Consider the following 20,643-nt stretch of genomic DNA (forward strand, 5'->3'; position numbering starts at 1 on the left):
GAGACTGTACGCCGGCGCTGTCAGGACCCTGACAGGAGCTATGGAAGGCTCACCCTAGGATTAAGAGGAGAGCAGGCCACTAGAATCCTGGGATACCATGGATTGCAAGTCCTGAGAGCAGAATCTGGAGACCGGGGGACTGCAGGTTCTCTGGCCTCCTCTGCAGCACTAAAAGCACCACATTACAGAGGGCTCAGAGCTGGGACTGAGAGAACAGCTTGCAAAGAGCTCACAATGTATGCTGGCTGTAGCTGCTACAGAACAGACAACCAGGGAGTACAGATCAGCTGATAAACTGTTGAATCTCCAAACAGACAGGCAGAGAAAGGATGTCTTAGGGTACCATTACACCTAGCGACTCACCAGCGATCCCGACCAGTGATATGACGTTGTCAGGATCGCTGGTGAATCGCTGGGTGGTCGCTAGTGAGCTGCCACACAGGCAGATCTCACCAGCGACATCGCTGGGGTCGGGGGTCGCTACTTACCTGTCAGACGCGGCGATCCTGCGTCCTCCCGCCCGGCTCCATGCGTCGCTCGTCGTCACAGCAGGAAGCGCCGCAGGAAGTGACCGACGAGGAATGATCCAGGAGCTTCTCACGTGATCAGCGATAACCAGCGGGGGAGCCGGTCGGAGGTAAGTATCACATGCAGCTATATCGCTAGCAATATCGCTGCAACGTCACAAAATCGGTGACTTTACAGCGATATTGCTAGCGATATCGCAGTGTGTAACGGGGGCTTTATTCTACCCACTTAGAGAAGTGGACTCCAGCTGCTTCCAGACTAGCCAGATCCTGGACCTGGTGATCAGAACCCCTGAATTCAACCTGAATCCATCATCAAAAGACAAAAAACTGATGGCACATCCAGACTATTGTGAATAGGTGCATATCAGAAGTAGCTACCTCCATATACAATATACAAGAAGGGTTGCACTCTATCAAGCTAAAGCATGTCAATGTGGAATATGTGAAATTTGAATAGCAATATGGCTTTGGAGTATTGGGAAAAAATATGAGACGCTTAGCATAAAATTTGGCCAAATATTATCTGCCCATCAACCATCGTCAAGGTGGTCAGTCTGATGGGTCCCTGACCTGTGTGAATACCTCTCTAAGGCTGATGTCTGAATTCCTGGGTGAATGTGGACACCTCTGTCAGCAATGCCTGCATTTATGGGTAAGTGGGACCTGCTGTAATTAAAATCACCACCTGGCAGAGGGCGGAGTGCTCGGTCAGTAAGCTAACATACGAAAGACAAAAAACTGTCTGGCACATCCAGACTAGTGTGAATAGGTGCATACCAAGAGGAGCTACCTCCATATACAATATACAAAAAAAAGTTGTACTCTATCATGCTAAAGCATGTCAATGTGGAATATGTGAAATTTGAATAGCAATACAGCTTTGGAGTATTAGGAAAAAATTGACTGAGACCATCTTGACCATCCATCAGCAGTAAAGATAAAGACTGAACTCCTTCGCCTTCTCGCTTCTTTCTGCTGCACTGCTCATTAGAACCCCCATTATCACCCCAGGGGTATGTTCTTATTGAGGGGTGTGACGCACCTTGCTGCATTTCCATCTATCCCCTGGGGAACCCCACTTGCAGCGCTGGCCATCCCTGGCCAGACACCTCAGCTGGCATCACGATAAAACCATAAACTATTATCCCCCTGTAGATACTCCCCTTTCACTTGTCTGGTCAAGGCCACGATTCTGGGCAATTGCCACTGTAATATCCCCGATAGACTGCCTGCCTGGCTACCAAGTACCCCCGGCCCGCGTGACCGCGACAAGATTAGTGTCACGAACAGGATAATTAGCCGCCGCTAAGCGGAGAGCTGTGCGCCTAATATCTGCTTCTTAACTGTTTGTGAACTGTGTAAGGTGCTGCATGCTGTGTGGTGCATTGGAACTTTGAGAGCGACCGTAACTGCAGCACATGTGGAGTTAATCATATGCAGGGTGCCCCATCATGGGCGGAGTCTCGGAAATGGCACCAAAAGAGGCCCCTCCCACTTGCATACACTGTGCTTTGAGTGCTTGTCCTTCCAGTGAGGAGGTGCCAGCCCCCTGCCTCAGACTGTATGGAGAAATTGCTGCCTCCCCTTGCATTAGAATGTGCCAGCCCCTCTCTGCATAGACTGCCTTACTATGGTGGTCACACTGATCCACCCCTCTGCACTGAGAAGTGTGTGTGTGCTGGGGCCCCCTGCAAGGGGTAGTGTGTGAGCCATCCATCCATCCATCCATTCGACCATTCAAGCTGCTACCAGCTCCTGTGAATGCAATGTGAGAAACTGGGAAACAAGAGTGCAACTGTACAGTGACCAACAGGGTAGTCCTGGTCACTGGCTTTGCAAGGAGTAACGAATTGCAGCATCCGGAGCGGTGAGTAACACCCCGGCAAGGGTTAACTGGGGGGGAAGATGCCTGACTCCAGTGTCCCCCCCAGTAGCGGCTGCTGCGGACTACCGCTGTCCATGTCTTATATACCAGGTGCAGCCTGGTTGCCACAGTATTCGGGAGAATCTCACCAAGACTGCACAGCTTGTTTAATGTTTATACATTGACCGAAGGACAGAGTCTCAGCATACTAACCGGCCAACCCACTGGTGCCGCCCAGAGGGAAGTCAAATCCTGACCAGATGCTGATAACCAGACTGTCAGGAGCATTTTTGCTAAACTACGGGACACTTTTGATTCGCGAACTGCGCCTGAGATAAAGATGCGGCAGACATAGGGCGCAAGACAGTATCAGAGACTACGCACTGACTTTGCAGGAGGCGCTGCGAGCCATCAAACAAACAGATCCAGGCAGTGTGCAGGATGAGGACAAGATGCTGAAGGAGCAATTCATTGAGGGCTTGCTGTCCGACTCACATGAGATTCAAATGCGTATAATGTCTTTGCAAAATCCTGATATGGACTTTGCTCAATTGAAATTCATGCAATATGGGAGACAACTTATGCCAAAACTGAGCTAACTAACCTCTCGGAGATTCTGTACCACCAGGGGGCAGCATCCGTGCCTCAAACACCTGTTGAACCATATGCTCAGACACAGAGTGCTGACTACACTGCAGATGTACAAATGCAAGTACAGGAACTAACAGAGTATGGCTACCTTGCTTAAAACTGTCCAGTATCTGCAGGCATCTTTCCCTACAGAGAGGAACCAGCTAGCATTGAGCTCTGATGACCTGCCATGGCGATAACAGAGGAGAAGACCACTGACCTACACCAGGAGGCGGTCGACAGACCACTTCAACTCATCTCGACGACCCATCTGCCGAAGCTATGTAATTAAGAAATAAGGTGCACTACATAAAAGGGCATAAATGGCATAAGTACAATGTCACGATCCATTTTTGGATTTGTGGCAGCTCTGGTTCCACTCACATTAAAACTTTTTTCCTTTCAGGCCAGCGAGGGTTAAATGCATTTTTTTCCCACTGGCAAGCTGGTGTTACTGCAATGCTGCTGGGTTAGCTGATGTTGCTGGTGACAGATGCATCAGCTGACTGTTGGTGATACAGTTAATCTTTGGAGACCAGCCTTTGCAGACGCAGCTCTCTGACGTCAGCCAAGTCTGGTGTTTGGAGTCCTGTTGCTGTGCTATCTGTGGTGTGGAGTTAAGCAGCGGTGTGCACAAGCTAAGTATTATATTTTTGTTACCTTGTCCCTTTGGTGTCTGTCACTTCCCCCTATGTGTTTTATCTGCAGAGGTGAGGCTAGAGCTCCTTGTCGGCCAGTGCACTAGCCAGGGCAGATCTAGGTGACAAATAGGGACGAGGTATCCTGACGTCGGCGGGAGAAGGACCTACATAGGGTGTTAGGTGAGATCAGGGATAGCCTCAGGGTTTAGTTCAGGAGGTGACCGTCCCTGATTACCTACTGTCAGGGCCTTCCTCTCCCCTATTCCATCGGTGTTGTGTTGTTGTGTCGCTTGGTGACCGACCAACCGTTGGGTCGTGTCACACTGGTCAGTCACTCCGTGACATGCAGGTACTGCAACATGCACAGGAAGAAAATATATCAAAGAAGGGGAGAAAAAGTCAATGCATGAACACAGCGCACTCCTGGATGAGAAAAAAATATCAAAATACTTTATGAAGGACAGACAAAAAACACCCAAGATGATTAAAAACATTTAAAAACAATATGAGACAACACAATCACATCCCTGGAATAAATAGAGTCCATATATGAACCGTGACACAGATGAACAAACTCATGAAAATACCACAGGGGTCTATATACAGAGTTGTATATAAATGGGATCTTTACTGCTAGGGCGACTCAGACAAAAGAAACAACCAATGAAAGGTATGCAGTATACACAATATCAAACAATATCAGTAACGTAGATGGGCATCCCCAAGAACCGTGATAAAGTGCATGCAAAAATTTGGGCCCAACATGAAAAATCATAAGCAGGTGGAAGCAGTTGGGGAAAAAAGACTGCTGGAATGTAAAGGAGTGTATACAATATGCTGTATATGCATGTAATTTGGGAGCCAAGAAGAGATAAATATGGTAAACAGCCCAAAATATAATAGCCTGTTGTGAGTTCATTTTTCCCTTCACCAATGAGGTCTGATGAACTCCCTCTTCTGGCGAAGGAAGGTAGTGAGGCTGATTACCAAACAGCTGAGCAGGTGGATGATGACTGGGTCACAGGAACTGATGACTGGATATAAGGCAGCCGACGCCCTGCTGCCTTGCTGGTGATTTTCCTGCTGGATTCTTGGAGACCAGTCTGATTTCTGCTTCTCAAAGCTAAGTTTTGCTCTGCTTTTTGTACACTTTAGTTCTGGTTTTTGTTTGCCTTGTTTTTTGGAGTTCAGCCATCCCCGGCCGGGGGTGAGCTGAATTCCATTTTTGTCTCTGATCTGTTGATCTCTGGCTCTGTCTTCAGAATATACCTGAGTGCTGATATAGTCTTTTTGAAGCCTAGCGACTTCAGGGCCTGTTTTTCCTATTAGTCTGTTGGTACATTTTTGGATAGGGTTTTTGCGGATTGCAGACAGCAGCTTTTCTATCCTGTCCTATTTAGTTAGCTTAGGCCCCATCATTTGCTCAACCTATCTTTCTATCTATGTTAGTGTTTTTCATCTTGCTTCACAGTCATTATACTGTATGTTGGAGGCTGCCTATTGCTTTGGGGTCTGCTCTGGGGCAGCTTAGATTTCCCCTTTCTACCCATTGTGATCGATGGCATCCCGTTAAACGCCCTCTTGGACACCGGTTCTCAGGTAACCACTATGCCTCACATAGTGTATAAATGATATTGGGCTGATACTGATTTTACTCGCCGCCCTGATGGAGACTTAACGGTGATAGCAAGTAACGGTCAGCCCCTGCCTCAAGTGGAGTATAAAGAGGTTGCCGTTAAGGTGGGGAGGGTGAAACTCGAATCTCAGGGTGAAACTTGTATATCCGGGTTTGATAGTGGTTGATATTGACAAATGTGAATGTAACCTTATGGTCACTTTGGGACGAATGTCATTGAGAACTGTCTTAATGAAATCATTGTCCTCCTGCAACAAGTAGCTGAGAAAGCCAACCCCAGACAATGGGCCCTGCACAAGGAGATTAGAGCCCTCATGCAGCGACAACAGGTGGAGTTGACCTGTGAAGAGCTTGGCAGCATAAAGGTGAGCGACCTCTACCCCATTGTGCTTTACCGCAGGAGTGAGATTATCATATGGTGCAGAAAAGCCATAGGTATTAGAGGCCTAGAATATCAGGCCTTAGTCTAGCCAGTCTACTCTGACAGCAGGCCCACTGTCATGACTGCTAGAAGCAGGGCCGCAGCTATAATGAGCCAAGTTGAGCCAGGTGCTGAAGCGGCAGGCAGCAGGGGGCAGCATTATGCGCTCCTCTACCCGCAGCACCTACAATTTAGCCTCTGCACGCTGGTGCTGCGGATCGTGCAAGAGGCTGTAATTGATGAGATCACAGAGGGAAGGAGTCAGGGGCCCCCTGATCATGTGACCCCTGACTCCTCCCCTCCTGTGATCTCATCACAGGTCCTGTGCGCATCAGCCCTTGTTTTATGCAGGACTCTGCTGTCTGTGCTGGCTGTCATCGTCCTGGATGAGGGAAGTTTATTTGTGGGGTCCGAGGGGTTTACATGGTGTATGTGGCAGAGCCGCGAGTGTGTGAGGTGTACGGAGCAGAGCTGCAAGTGTACAAGGTGTACGGAGCAGAGATGTGTACGGAGTGGAGCTGTGTGTGTACGAGGTGTACGGAGCAGAGATGTGTATGGAGTGGAGCCGTGTGTGTGTACAAGGTGTACGGAGCAGAGCCGCGAGTGTGTGAGGTGTATGGAGCGGACCTGTGTGTGCGAGGTGTAAGGAGCAGAGCCACGTGTGTACAAGGTATAAGGAGCAGAGCCGCGTGTGTATGAGGTGTAAGGAGCAGAGCCGCGTGTGTACGAGGTGTAAGGAGCAGAGCCGCGTGTGTACGAGGTGTAAGAAGCAGAGCCGCGTGTGTACAAGGTGTAAGGAGCAGAGCCGCGTGTGTACGAGGACCGAGGTGCACGGAGCAGAGCTGCACGGAGCAGAGCTGCACGTGTACGAGGTGTACGGAGCAGAGCCGCACGTGTACGAGGTGTACGGAGCGGAGCCGCGTGTGTACGAGGTGTACGGAGCGGAGCCGCGTGTGTACGAGGTGTAAGGAGCGGAGCCGCATGTGTATGAGGTGTAAGGAGCAGAGCCGTGTGTGTACAAGGTGAGCGGAGCCGCGCTTGTGGGAGGTGCACGGAACAGAGCTGCACGTGTACGAGGTGTACGTTGTAGAGATGTGTACGGAGTGGAGCTGTGTGTTTGTACGGAGTGGAGCTGTGTGTGGCTCCACTCCGTGTACAAGGTTTACGGAGTGGAGCCATTTGTGTACAAGGTTTACAGAGCGTGGCCATGTGTGTACAAGATGTACAGAGCAGAGCCGCATGTGTACGAGGTTTTCGGAGTGGAGCCATGTGTGTACTGAGTGGAGCCGTGTGTGTGCGAGGTGTACAGAACGGAGCCATGTGTGTATGAGGCATAAAAAGCAGAAACGTGTGTGTATGATGTATGCGGAGCCATACGTGTACAAGGTGTATGGTGGGGAGCATTCATACCTCCCAGCAGGACAGTCCCGATTTTGAGAGAGATTCTGCCCCACTGCCCCGGCTGGGAGCTTTTCCCGCGGACACAGGAGTACAAGGCGGAGCCCCAAGGAGCACTTTATAATTCGCACGTGACGTTCCACCGGAAGTGACATGCTAGAAGCTGACTGGAAATGAGGTAATTTCGGGAGGAGATTGTGATGGAACCATGGAGGCACTTCAGGAAATGCTTCAGATCATCACCGTATCCTCCCCCAACAGCGCAGACAGCAGGATCGCCGTGGACTCGGAATGCCGGCCATGTGAGCGGATCATGATATGTCCTGCATCGGGAGGCTCAGGTGGGCACTACAGTGGGAGCAGGGCTGCTGTAGTATCTTTATTGAATCTTTCTTTCTCTCTCTGTTTCTTTCCTTCTTCTTTCTTTCTCTGTTATTTCTTTCTTTCCCCTCTTTCTTTCTCTCTCTCTTCTTTCTTTCCCCTCTTTCTTTCTCTGTTCTTTCTTTCTTTCTCTCTGTTTTCTTTTTCTCTCTGTTCTTTCTTTTCCTCAGTACAAGTCAGTGTGCCCACAGTACCAGTCGAATAAGAGGGGTAAGAAACTAGGTGGCACTGGTCACATTGAGCCTCTTCTACTTTTTACTGGTGTATAATCATGTGCCCTGAGCACCCCCATAAAGTGGGCCAGCGCCAGACAACAGGGTACAAACAAATCACTATTACTATCAGTCCAAGTGGACAATTATATAGGTAAAGTTAATGATGTCCCTGTGCCAAGCAATGCGGAGGATCAGAATACACTGAGGAGACCAGAACAGCGGGGTTTGGGTAGAAGAATTATATGGGGCCCATTACACTGTATGAAGTAATATATGGTGCCCATTATACTGTACGAAGTAATATATGGTGCCCATTATGCTGTATAAAGTAATATATGGTGCCCATTATACCGTATGCAGTAATATATGGTGCTCATAATACTGTATGAAGTAATATATGGGGCCCATTATACTGTATGAAGTAATATATGGTGCCCATTATACTGTATTAATATATGGTGCCCATTATGCTGTATGAAGTAATATATGGGGCCCATTATACTGTATGAATAAAATATGGGGCCCATTATACTGTATGCAGTAATATATGGTGCCCATTATGCTGTATGAAGTAATATATGGTGCCCATTATGCTGTATGAAGTAATATATGGTGCCTATTATGCTGTATACAGTAATTTATGGGGACCATTATACTATATGAAGTAATATATGGTGCCCATTATACTGTTTAAAGTAATATATGGGGCCCATTATACTGTATGAAGTAATATATGGTGCCCATTATGCTGTATGAAGTAATATATGGTGCCCATTATGCTGTATGAAGTAATATATGGTGCCTATTATGCTGTATGAAGTAATTTATGGGGACCATTATACTATATGAAGTAATATATGGTGCCCATTATACTGTATGAAGTAATATATGGGGCCCATTATACTGTATGAAGTAATATACTGTATGGTGCCCATTATACTGTATGCAGTAATATATGGGGCCCATTATGCTGTATGAAGTAATATATGGTGCCTATTATTCTGTATGAAGTAATATATGGGGCCCATTATACTGTATGAAGTCATATATGGGGCCCATTATACTGTATGAAGTAATATATGGGGCCCATTATGCTGTATGAAGTCATATATGGGGCCCATTATGCTGTATGCAGTAATATATGGGGCCCATTATACTGTATGAAGTAATATATGGGGCCCATTATACTGTATGAAGTCATATATGGGGCCCATTATACTGTATTAAGTAATATATGGTGCCTATTATGCTGTATGAAGTAATATATGGGGCCCATTATACTGGATGAAGTAATATATTGGGCCCATTATACTGTATGAAGTCATATATGGGGCCCATTATACTGTATTAAGTAATATATGGTGCCTATTATGCTGTATGAAGTAATATATGGGGCCCATTATACTGTTTGAAGTAATATATTGGGCCCATTATACTGTATGAAGTCATATATGGGGCCCATTATACTGTATGAAGTAATATATTGGGCCCATTATACTGTATGAAGTAATATATGGGGCCCATTATACTGTATGCAGTAATATATGGGGCCCATAATACTATATGGAGCATTACAGTTGTGGCCAAAAGTATTGACACCTCTGCAAATCTGTCAGATGATACTCAGTTTCTTCCTGAAAATTATTGAAAACACAAATTCTTTGGTATTATTATCTTCATTTAATTTGTCTTAAATTAAAAAACACAAAAAGAATTGTCCTAAAGCCAAATTGGATATAATTCCACACCAAACTTAAAAAAGCGGGTGGACAAAAGTATTGGCACTGTTCGAAAAATCATGTGATGCTTCTCTAATTTGTGTAATTAACAGCACCTGTAACTTACCTGTGGCACCTAACAGGTGTTGGCAATAACTAAATCACACTTGCAGCCAGTTGACATGAATTAAAGTTGACTCAACCTCTGTCCTGTGTCCTTGTGTGTACCACATTGAGCATGGAGAAAAGAAAGAAGACCAAAGAACTGTCTGAGGACTTGAGAAACCAAATTGTGAGGAAGCATGAGCAATCTCAAGGCTACAAGTCCATCTCCAAAGACCTGAATGTTCCTGTGTCTACCATGCGCAGTGTCATCAAGAAGTTTAAAGCCCATGACACTGTGGCTAACCTCCCTAGATGTGGACGGAAAAGAAAAATTGACAAGAGATTTAAACGCAAGATTGTGCGGATGTTGGATAAAGAACCTCGACTAACATCCAAACAAGTTCAAGCTGCCCTGCAGTCCGAGGGTACAACAGTGTCAACCCGTACTATCGGTCGGCGTCTGAATGAAGAGACTGTATGGTAGGAGACCCAGGAAGACCCCACTTCTTACCCCGAGACATAAAAAAGCCAGGCTGGAGTTTGCCAAAACTTACCTGAAAAAGCCTAAAACGTTTTGGAAGAATGTTCTCTGGTCAGATGAGACAAAAGTAGAGCTTTTTGGGCAAAGGCATCAACATGGAGTTTACAGGAGGAAAAAAGAGGCATTCAAAGAAAAGAACACGGTCCCTACAGTCAAACATGGCGGAGGTTTCCTGATGTTTTGGGGTTGCTGCCTCTGGCACTGGACTGCTTGACCGTGTGCATGGCATTATGAAGTCTGAAGACTACCAACAAATTTTGCAGCATAATGTAGGGCCCAGTGTGAGAAAGCTGGGTCTCCCTCAGAGGTCATGGGTCTTCCAGCAGGACAATGACACAAAACACACTTCAAAAAGCACTATAAAATGGTTTGAGAGAAAGCACTGGAGACTTCTAAGGTGGCCAGCAATGAGTCCAGACCTGAATCCCATAGAACACCTGTGGAGAGATCTAAAAATGGCAGTTTGGAGAAGGCACCCTTCAAATATCAGGGACCTAGAGCAGTTTGCCAAAGAAGAATGGTCTAAAATTCCATCAGAGCATTGTAAGAAACTCATTGATGGTTACCGGAAGCGGTTGGTTGCAGTTATTTTGGTTAAAGGTTGTGCAACCAAGTATTAGGCTGAGGGTGCCAATACTTTTGTCTGGCCCATTTTTGGAGTTTTGTGTGAAATGATCAATGTTTTGCTTTTTGCTTCATTCTCTTTTGTGTTTTTTTTATTTAAGACCAATTAAATGAAGATAATAATACCAAAGAATTTGTGATTGCAATCATTTTCAGGAAGAAACTGAGTATTATCTGACAGAATTGCAGGGGTGTCAATACTTTTGCCCACAACTGTATGTGGGGATAGGGGATCACTTTCTGTTTGTTGTGGATCAGACCGCTGGGATCCCCATGATCCTGGGAAACGTAGCTTTGAAGAGCACCATGTAAATGGAGCTGTGGTCAGTCATACGCACTGTGGTGCCATTCACATGTGGCTCTTCAAATAACTCCTTAAAGAGAGTGATGAGGGGACGACAAAGTATAGCAAAAATTCACTGATCGGGGTGATGAGTGCTATAGTTTGTGGACTGGTGGGATTTGTGTGGCAGGGCTGCATTTTTGTCCCAGTCCGGCCCTGTGCCAGGCCTACCATTGCCATTATTGACCCCTGTTCTAGATACTTAGGTGTTGTTCTTGTATGTGCGTGTGATGGTGCTGACATCCTTGTGTTTGGACACCTTTTTTTTCTATATCAAAATCAAAATGTCCACTATTGTACTCAGTTTTACAGGATAGATATGAAAATTTACTTTGTGTGCGGGGGGGGGGGGGGGGCGTCATTTTGCTGTTTGCCTCAGGCAGCAGATAGGCTAGGTTCACCCCTGGCTAGAAGGGAGGTGGATGTCAGAAAGGGAAGAATGCCAGTATGAGTGCTGAATTGGGGGGAAAAGAAGCTACCTTGCCCAGGTGTGCCACTGTAGCCAAACTCTTTACTGTTAGTAACAATGCTATCCAGACAGTAGGACCCTTGAACCCGTCTGAGTCGACAGAGGACAACGGCTCCTCGGGTCAGTTGGAGGACTGGTGTCAGGAAATGCACGTTGGCATTAACTCCACTCCTTCACACCAGAAAAATGGAGTCTATCGAGTACGAAAGGGTTTTCAGTAAGAGGCTCCTGGATTTTGGGCAGGTCAAGGGGATCCAACATCACATCCCTATGGGAGATCACCCACCCATCAAAGAGAGGTATCGTCCTGTCCCTCCTGCTCATTACCAGTGTGACAAAAGTATGCTAAAAGAGATGAAGGAGGCAGGGGTAATAAGGGACAGCTGCAGCCCTTGGGCAGCTCCCCTGGTATTGGTAAAAAAGAAGATGGTACCATTCGCTTGTGTGTAGATTATAGCCAAATAAATAAAATCACTCACAAAGACGCATACCCCTTGCCACACATAGAAGAGTCACTAGCAGCATTTAAATCAGTCAAGTATTTCTCGACTCTAGACTTAACCAGTGGGTATTGGCAGGTTCCTGTTGCAGAGGCAGACAGAGAGAAGATTGCTTTCACCACACCAAAATGGCTGTGTGAATTCAACTATATGCCATTTGGGTTGTGCAACGCACCTGGAACCTTACGGAGACTCATGGAATACTGCCTCGGGCACAAGAACTTTGAGACTGTGTTGTTGTATCTGGAAAGTGTGATTGTTTATTTCAGGACGTATGAAGATCACCTGAAGCAAGCGGCAGAAGTCTTCGAAGCATTGTCCAACTTCGGCTTGAAGGTGAAACCATCGAAGTGTCATCTCCTGAAGCCCAAAGTGCAGTACTTAGGCCAGGTTGTGAGTGCAGAAGGAGTGGCACCAGATCCAGACAAGGTGACGGTCATTAGAGACTGGCAAGTACCTACTACAGTCAGTGAGGTTTGACAATTAGTCGGCTATTATAGATGCTTCATCAAAGGCTTCACAAAAATGGCTGCTCCCCTTCAAGACCTCCTAGTGGGCCACTCCAAAATGGCCAGAACCAAGAGTCCCCCCGATTGAGTGGAATGCCAAATTGGAAGAATCGTTCAACAACCTTTCATCCTCTACGCCGATGTGCGTGTCACTTACGTCATCAGAATCTTTCCCTGTGACATGCACGGTCATTCTGGCGCCGGATGTGGTGTCACTTCCGGTTCCCGTTCTGGAAACATGCGCCACTAATGGCGGTTTATTCAACACCTGGTAGAGGTACATTTAAGGAGGACACAGACAGATAACACCGCAACAGCCACGGAAGAAGCCCACGCGAAACGCGCATCAGGGCGTAGTGTGCGGCACCGTTGCAGTTATGGGTAAGATCCATAAGGGGTTATGACCGGGTGACTTACCAGTGAGGGACAGATGGTATATTCACACCTCACTTGAGGAGGAACTATGTCTCTGCTGATCTGATCTCTGGGGCCCTATGTATTCACTTTGATCTCTGCACTGGCATGGTATATATAATTAAGAGTATACCTGAGTCCTGCTGCCATACTATTTGTGCTGTATTTGTGTTGCCCCGATGGCTCTTGTCATTATTCTGCCATAATACTTTCTGTTTGTTAAAATTTGTGTGATATTACTACTAATAAAAATAGTGATCTGATTTTATCAGTGGATTGGTACTCCATTTTTCTTGCATGTTCATGCTTCCTAGTAGTTGTTGCAGTGAAAGATCAGATGACAAGAACAGCTGCAAAAGCATTTCAAGAATATTTCTGTCGACCCCATGGTTATCTAGATCAAGTTTTGACAGACCGAGGTCCGGCTTTCAAAGCAGAGGCCTTTCAAGAATTCTGTACCTTATACGGCTGTAAGAAGATCCGGACAACACCATACCATCTGCAAGGTAACGGCCTATGCGAAAAAATGAATCAGTTGGTGATCGATTTACTAAAGACTTTACTGCTAGAAGATCGCAACCAATGGCCTGAGAAGCTACCGGACCTAGTCAAAATATAAAACCACATCCCTACAAAATCGACTAACTTCGCCCCAGCTTACTAGATGCGAGCAAGACCAGGTAAATTCCCCATCGACCTGGAAATGGGCATCCTAACACCAGAAGCCATACCTAGCCAGCCAGACACAAGACTGGAATACTGAGAGACAACTACAGTATGGCAAAGTCCAGCAGCGTGTAGAAGAAAGTCTGTCACAAGCCCGGTAAAAACAAGAGAAAGACTACAATCAACATGCCTCTGGAACTCCCTCATCACCAGTGTTGAACAGGAAAAGAAGAATTCATAAACTAGACAATCAGTGGGAGTCTGAGCCCTACACAGTCCTACCCTCTAACTTTGACAACAGCAAGGTGTACCTCGTCACCAAGGAAGGAGGAAAAACATCTGCTACTGTTTCCAGAGAACACCCGAAAGTGTGCCCAGTTCAGTTGCGCGAGAAAGATGGAAGACTGAAACAAAGGTTTTCACAATCTTAGGTGAATTTCCCCAGTTCTGAACACAAATCAACAATGCAGTATTAGTGTCAGTTCTATTGTTCCAGCAGTTGATAATGCCAGAAACATCAGAGACATTGGATTCTTATGAAGAGCTCTCTTCATCTCTTCAAACAAGCCTACCACATCAACTACTCAGTAAACTAACTTTGCCCTGTTCCCTCCTTCCAAATGTTATTCTGAATCTGCACCCTACTATTCATCTGTCTCCACACCCTCCATGCACACGATAACTGCACTTGATATTTGACTATTGCACTTAAACACACGGGCTGATGACCGGATCATGCAGCTTTATATGAAAATCCCGATTTATTATAATTGCCAGACCTGAAATAACAAGCACTTTTCACCTATTGTGTCCCCCCAATTTCCTTGTAGATTGCAAGCTTGCGAGCAGGGACCTCACTCCTAATGTCACTGTTTAAATTGTCTTAACTTGCATTGAATTTATTGTCTGTACATGTCCCCGCTTAATTGTAAAGTGCTGCAGAATATGTTGGCGCTATATAAATAAAAATTATTATTATTATTATTAAGAGCAGTTAACCCTAGCTACAGATTCTTTGCCTGCTTCGGATCAAGAGGACTCACACCCTGCCAGTGAGCTTGCCGTACCCCTGGTAGGTTCAAACAATCACAGAATATCAGCCAGTAATTCCGTATTACTTAAAAACCTACCATAGTACTCAGCAATGAGCCTCTCACACCTGAAGTAAATGTACAAGGTCACAGAAGGTCAGCAGGTGGCCCAGTATTGCATAGATCCCAGCAGAGTACACAGGGACAGACCCCTAGTCGCTATAAATTCAACTTATAGAGTACTTCCCTAGAGTTTGAAACTGTACAAAAGTGAAGGTATGCTTTAATGTAACATTTAAAATTGTTGAAAAGGTTTGCACCCACATGGACTGATGTGAGACTTCGTAACCACTACACTTAGTTGCCTACAAAGACTATTGTAAGAACTTATAAGCCTGACTGGAGTTGAATATGAATGTACATGTATGGTCATAGGACTATGTGGTGACCAGGATTAACCCGTGAATAGTGAACCCGTGAACCGCATTTTTGCCACTGCGGAAATGCTTAAAAAACGCATCCCCATGCAATCCCATGGGATTCTGCAATTGCTGTGCTCATGCTACGGATTTTTCCGCTGCGGAATCGCATAGTGGTAAAATCCGCAGCATGTCCATTATTTCTGCAAAATCGCGGCGATTCCGCAGCCATAGGATTGCATTGAAGTGCTCACTTTATGCATGTGGCTATGCCCACCATGTGTAAAGTGAGCGCTTCATGTGCAGATGGTACCCAGGGTCTGGAGGAGAGGAGACTCTCCTCCGTGCCCTGGGTACCATATTCCTGTAAAAAATAGAATTAAAATAAAAAATAGGGATATACTTACCCTCTGTCGGCCCCCGGAATCCTCCCGGTCCTCATTGGCGCTGGCGGCAACTTCCGTTCCCAGGGATACATTGCGCGAATGACCTCTGATGACGTAGCGATCTCGCGAGTATATATAAGTATATCCCTATTTTTTACTTTTTTATTATTTTTAACATTCTATATCTTTTACTATTGATGCTGCATAGGCAGCATCAATTGTTAAAAGTTGGTCACACTTGTCAAGCACTATGCTTGATAAGTGTGACCAACCTGTCAATCACTTTTCCAAGTGATGCTTCAAATCGCTTGGAAAACGCTTGTGTATTGCGGGAAAACGCATGCGAATTCCGCATGCATTTTACCCGCGGCAGGGAGTTGCAGAAGTGCTGCGGACAATTCTGTAGCATTGTTGCAACGTGGGCACATAGCCGTAATGTGCCTTTTCCTGCTGATTTTCAAGCAAGGACAACAAAGTGCAATCCTGGAACTTTTGCACCATAACCAAAGTTTCCCCCTTCAAGAGACCTCAAAAACCGCCAGCGTGGCCGAAGAGAGTATGCAAATATGGTCTGTGTGCCTCAAATTAATGGGTGGTTGGGGCGGTGATCAGCCAATGCACAGTTCAACGTTTTATAATAATAATAAATTTTATTTCTATAGCTCCGACTTATTCCGCAGCACTTTACATTTCAGAGGGGACTTGTACAGACGATAGACATTACAGCATAACAATAATCACATAGATCATAACAGATACCAAGAGGAATGAGGGCCCTGCTCGCAAGCTTACAATCTATGCGGAAAAAAGGGAGACACGAAAGGTGGGTGGTAACAATTACCCTGATTGTATGGACCAGCCATAATGTTAAGTGTCTAACAGTACAGACGCAGAGGGCTAATAGATGCATAAAGCATGTGGGAACATGATGCGGGGAACCTGGTTATGGTAAAAACTTTTGGCTGTGCCACATAGGGATAGATTAGGTTAATGTGTTGAGGCAGTAGGTCAGTCTGAATAAATGAGTTTTCAGGGCACGCTTAAAATTGTAGGGATTGGGGACTAATCATATTGACCTGGGAAGTGCCTTCCAAAGAATTGGTGCAGCACGTGTATAGTCTTGGAGACGGGAGTGGGAGGTTCTGATTATTGAGGATGCTAACCTCATGTCATCAGAACGGAGGGTGCGGGTAGGGTGGTAGACTGAATCAAGGGAGGAGATGTAGGGTGGTGCTGAGCCATGGAGTGCTTTGTGGGTGAGGGTACTAAGTTTGTACTGGATTCTGGAGTGGATGGGTAGCCAGTGTAATGACTGGCACAAGGTAGAGGCATCGGTGTAACGATTGGTGAGGAATATGATCCTGGCAGCAGCATTCAAGACAGATTGGAGGGGGGAGAGTTTGGTAAGAGGGAGACCGATTAGAAGGGAGTTACAATAGTCGAGACGAGAATGAATAAGAGAAACAGTAAGAGTAGGGGCAGTGTACAAAGAGAAGAGGAGGGGGCCTAGGACTGATCCTTGAGGAACCCCAACAGTAAGGGGAAGATGAGAGGAGGAGGAGCCAGCAAAAGATACAGTAAAGGAGCGGTCAGAGAGATAGGAGGAGAACCAGGAGAGAACGGTGTCCTTGAGGCCGATGGAACGGAGCATAGTGAGGAGGAGCGGATGATCCACAGTGTCGAATGCTGCAGAGAGATCCAAGAGAATTAGTCAATGGACTAATGACCATTTGATTTAGCTGTTAGTAGATCATTAGAGACTTTAGTGAAGGCAGTTTCAGTAGAGTGTAAAGAGCGGAAACCGGATTGGAGAGGGTCGAGAAGAGAGTTATCAAAGAGATGGCGGATAAGACGGGAGTGGACCAGGCGTTCCAGGAGTTTAGAGATGAAGGGAAGATTAGAGACAGGTCTATAGTTAGTTTTGGTCGAGGGATGGTTTTTTAAGTAGTGGATGTACGACGGCATGCTTAAATGAGGAGGGAAAGATACCAGAAGAGAGAGAGAGGTTAAATATTTTAGGTGAGGGGTGACAGCAGGGAAAAGGGGCTGGAGTAGATGTGATGGAAATGGGTCACTGGTGCAAGTGGTTGGGTGAGAAGATGCAAGGAGCCTGCTTACTTCTTCTGTGACTGGTTCAAAATCAGAGAGTGAGCTAGATGCCGTGAGGGAGGGAGGGCAGTGCATGGTATAATGTTTTTACTTTTTTTATGCAATGTTTGTTACTATGAACATATAATTGTTAATAACTTGCATTGTATGTCTTTACAGTCCGGGACGTACAGTGATTCACTAGGGGGGAATGTGGCGCCCCTGTGGTCTGGCAGCTACAATGGTATCATGTCTAGAAGTAAATTGAGCTCCCTACACTAAGTAAACCATGCATCCACACACAAGCCCATCCCTGACCAGAAGGGGAGCACAAACCACCAGGTTACGGCCATTGTCACACACGACCATGCCTGGCTGTAAGTTCAACAGTGTCAGTCGTGGCTGCTCAAATATTTGGGCATTGCTAAATGAGATTTCCTCTTGCCCCACTTCAAGTGGACTGGGCGAGAGGCCCGAATCTATAAATGGAAAAGCGAACAGCTCTTCGCAGTGTCCACGTGTGGGATCAGTTGTCTCTGGGCACTCGGCATGGTGGGATGAAGGAGGATCAGGGTGTGGAATATGCGGTCTAGACTCAAAGCTACAGAGACTTGACCGTGTGGAAGACAGGGTGGTGGTGGTGGCAAAGTGACTGGAAGCATTATCCGCTATCCAGCCAACAACCTTTTGACATTGCTCTGCATTGAATAGTGGTGTTCTGCTGCGGTCCCCTAGTAATTGGGACAGGAAGATCGGGCGAGAAGATGTGTGTGTTTGTTGTGGCACAATTTCAGCTTGCCCACTACCTTGGCCTCTGCATGCACCATCATCATCATGTCCAGTTCCCCCTCCCTTGCCACGCACCTTGCCCATTTTAAATGGAGGACAATTTTTCCACGTTCACTACAAATGGCTGAATTTGGAGCGAACTTATGTGATCCGTGTGACGGACAAACCACAGTTTGAAATAGCTGGCCTCTGGGTAACTATTTTTACCAGCAAACTGGTGTCTGTCATGATCCAGATTGGGTTTTGCCACCTGTTGCCTTTTTCCTGGCCTGTGTGGGTTAAATTCCTCTACCTCTCTTTGGTGTGTGTTCAGCTATTTCTCCCTGCCGCCGCTGGAGGGCTTTGTTAGTTATAGTTCCTGCCACCAGCTAGAGTGGCTGACCCCATTACCCCCCTGATTTGTCCTTTGCCCTTTGCTAAGTTCCTGTGTCTGTCCTCTCCAAGTATCCCGCCCTGACAGTATTTACCATTCGTGCTTTGACCCCTGGTGTATGACTCGGCTTGTTTCCTGACCTGTCTAGTGGCTTGTCATCTTGGCACTCCTGTTCTTGACCGGCTCTGACTCCTTTGGCTTTCTTCTGACTTTGCGTATTGCTGCTTTACTCTGGTACTGCGTTTCCTGTCTGTTTCCGACCCTGCTCGTCTGACGCTTCTTCTGCCATCTAGTGGTGACTGGGCTGCTGCACCCCAGGTCCGCGTGAGTGTGTGCAATCCTTATTCCATGCTATCGCCCTTTGGGAGGGGGTTCCATGCACCCGTGCTGCAGCCCCATGACAGTGTCAATAACTTCGCTAACACACTGCAACAAAATTTAAAGAGAGGCCAGAAATGACAGAATTTTGAGCACACTTTTTATCTCTGATTTCGTGTGATGGACAAACTACAGTTTGAAACAGCTGACCTGTAAATAAATTATTCCTGGCCCCTGATACCTGGGGCTATGTCTAGAAATATCTGTAATAGCAGCAGCAGACAGAACTGAAATGGACCCTCTTATATGCATTGCAGTCTGCCACATACACTGCCTGACTGTTAGTTGAGATAGATATGTGTATACTATATGGTATACCCACACTAAGTAAGAACCAAGCAAACTTCTCCCTATCTCAGCATCAACTCTCCCTACATTGGCTAATTCCATAGTAGACTGTGACGAGCATGGCATTGCCAGGTCTGATATAGACCTGATAACGCTGTGCGGTCAGCCAATCACTGTAATGCCACAACCAACATGGCTGCGGCATTAGTGTGTGTCAGACAGTCTCTGCATGTTCATTATCTCTGTAAAGAGCACCAAACATGCAGGGCGGGGACCCGAGCTCCCGCTGAGCCACCCCGGAAATGCTCGTCAAACTCCGAGCATCTCGAGCAGTGAAATGCTCGGGTGAGTACCGAGTAGTGGTGAACATGCTCGTTCATCACTAGTTACAACCTGTATGGTGTGCAAATATCCTCTTCAGAAAGGAAGAGGACTTGAGTAGGTAGTAAACAGATGGCTCCACTCTGCACATGTCGTACACACACAGCTCCACTCTGCACATGCCGTACACACACGGCTCGGCTTCGTATTTGTCGTACACACACGACTTCTCTCCTGACACTTCCTACACAAACTACTCCGCTCTATACATGTCATACACACAAGACTCCGTTCCATACACATCGTACACACAGCAGTCTGCTCCGTACATACACGACTCCGCTCTATACACGTGACGACACAGTATTTTATCTTAAACAACCAAATGTCTATTTTCAGTATGCCAGGAGGAATAGACTGTTATTTATATGTGAACTTATGTATTTATGGATTTCTGGTTGGTCAAAAAAACAGACTTTGTATAAACCTGTAATATTGACTTGCAAGTTGACAGACATTTGATACAAGATTGTGCTGTTATCCTGGATGACTAGTAATACAAGGTCGTTGAACCATGATGTTTGCTGATATGTTGATTGCACATTGTCTAGGCCTGCAAAACAGAGGATGAAATACTATGCAATAGATTAAATGATCAAATAATGCGAGTTGATCTCATCACCATTTTTCAGCAGTGAATACTGGCTTGAAGGACATTTTTTTAACTATAAAAAGGATAGATACCTCCATATACACAGATACCTCTAGACATTCAAAAAACTCTCTGCTAAACAGCAGCCAAGAAATCATGGCTTAATCATGAGGGACACAAATTTGTCATTCTACAAGATGTCAGCTTAGTGGACCACGACTATGGCTGGAAGAATACAGATCTGCTCCATTGACCATCGCTGAACCATGGATAGTATCAGGTGTTATGAATGGGTCACCGAGGAGAAAAAAGC

At 46.1% G+C, this 20,643-nt stretch overlaps 1 protein-coding gene across 1 annotated transcript in view; it reads left to right on the top strand.

The window, feature by feature from the left end:
* Positions 1-2,036: 2,036 nt before the first annotated feature.
* Positions 2,037-20,643, top strand: part of LOC141051098 (gastrula zinc finger protein XlCGF66.1-like) — a 31,625-nt gene continuing 13,018 nt past the window's right edge. The window contains exon 1 of the mRNA XM_073547974.1: positions 2,037-2,397. The gene's annotated coding sequence lies outside the window, so the exon portion shown is untranslated. The remainder of the gene's footprint in view (positions 2,398-20,643) is intronic.

The sequence above is a fragment of the Dendrobates tinctorius genome, unplaced genomic scaffold, assembly GCF_039654945.1.
Source record: "Dendrobates tinctorius isolate UK_male_01 unplaced genomic scaffold, ASM3965494v1 ptg000155l, whole genome shotgun sequence".
NCBI classification, from domain to species: Eukaryota; Metazoa; Chordata; class Amphibia; order Anura; family Dendrobatidae; genus Dendrobates; species Dendrobates tinctorius.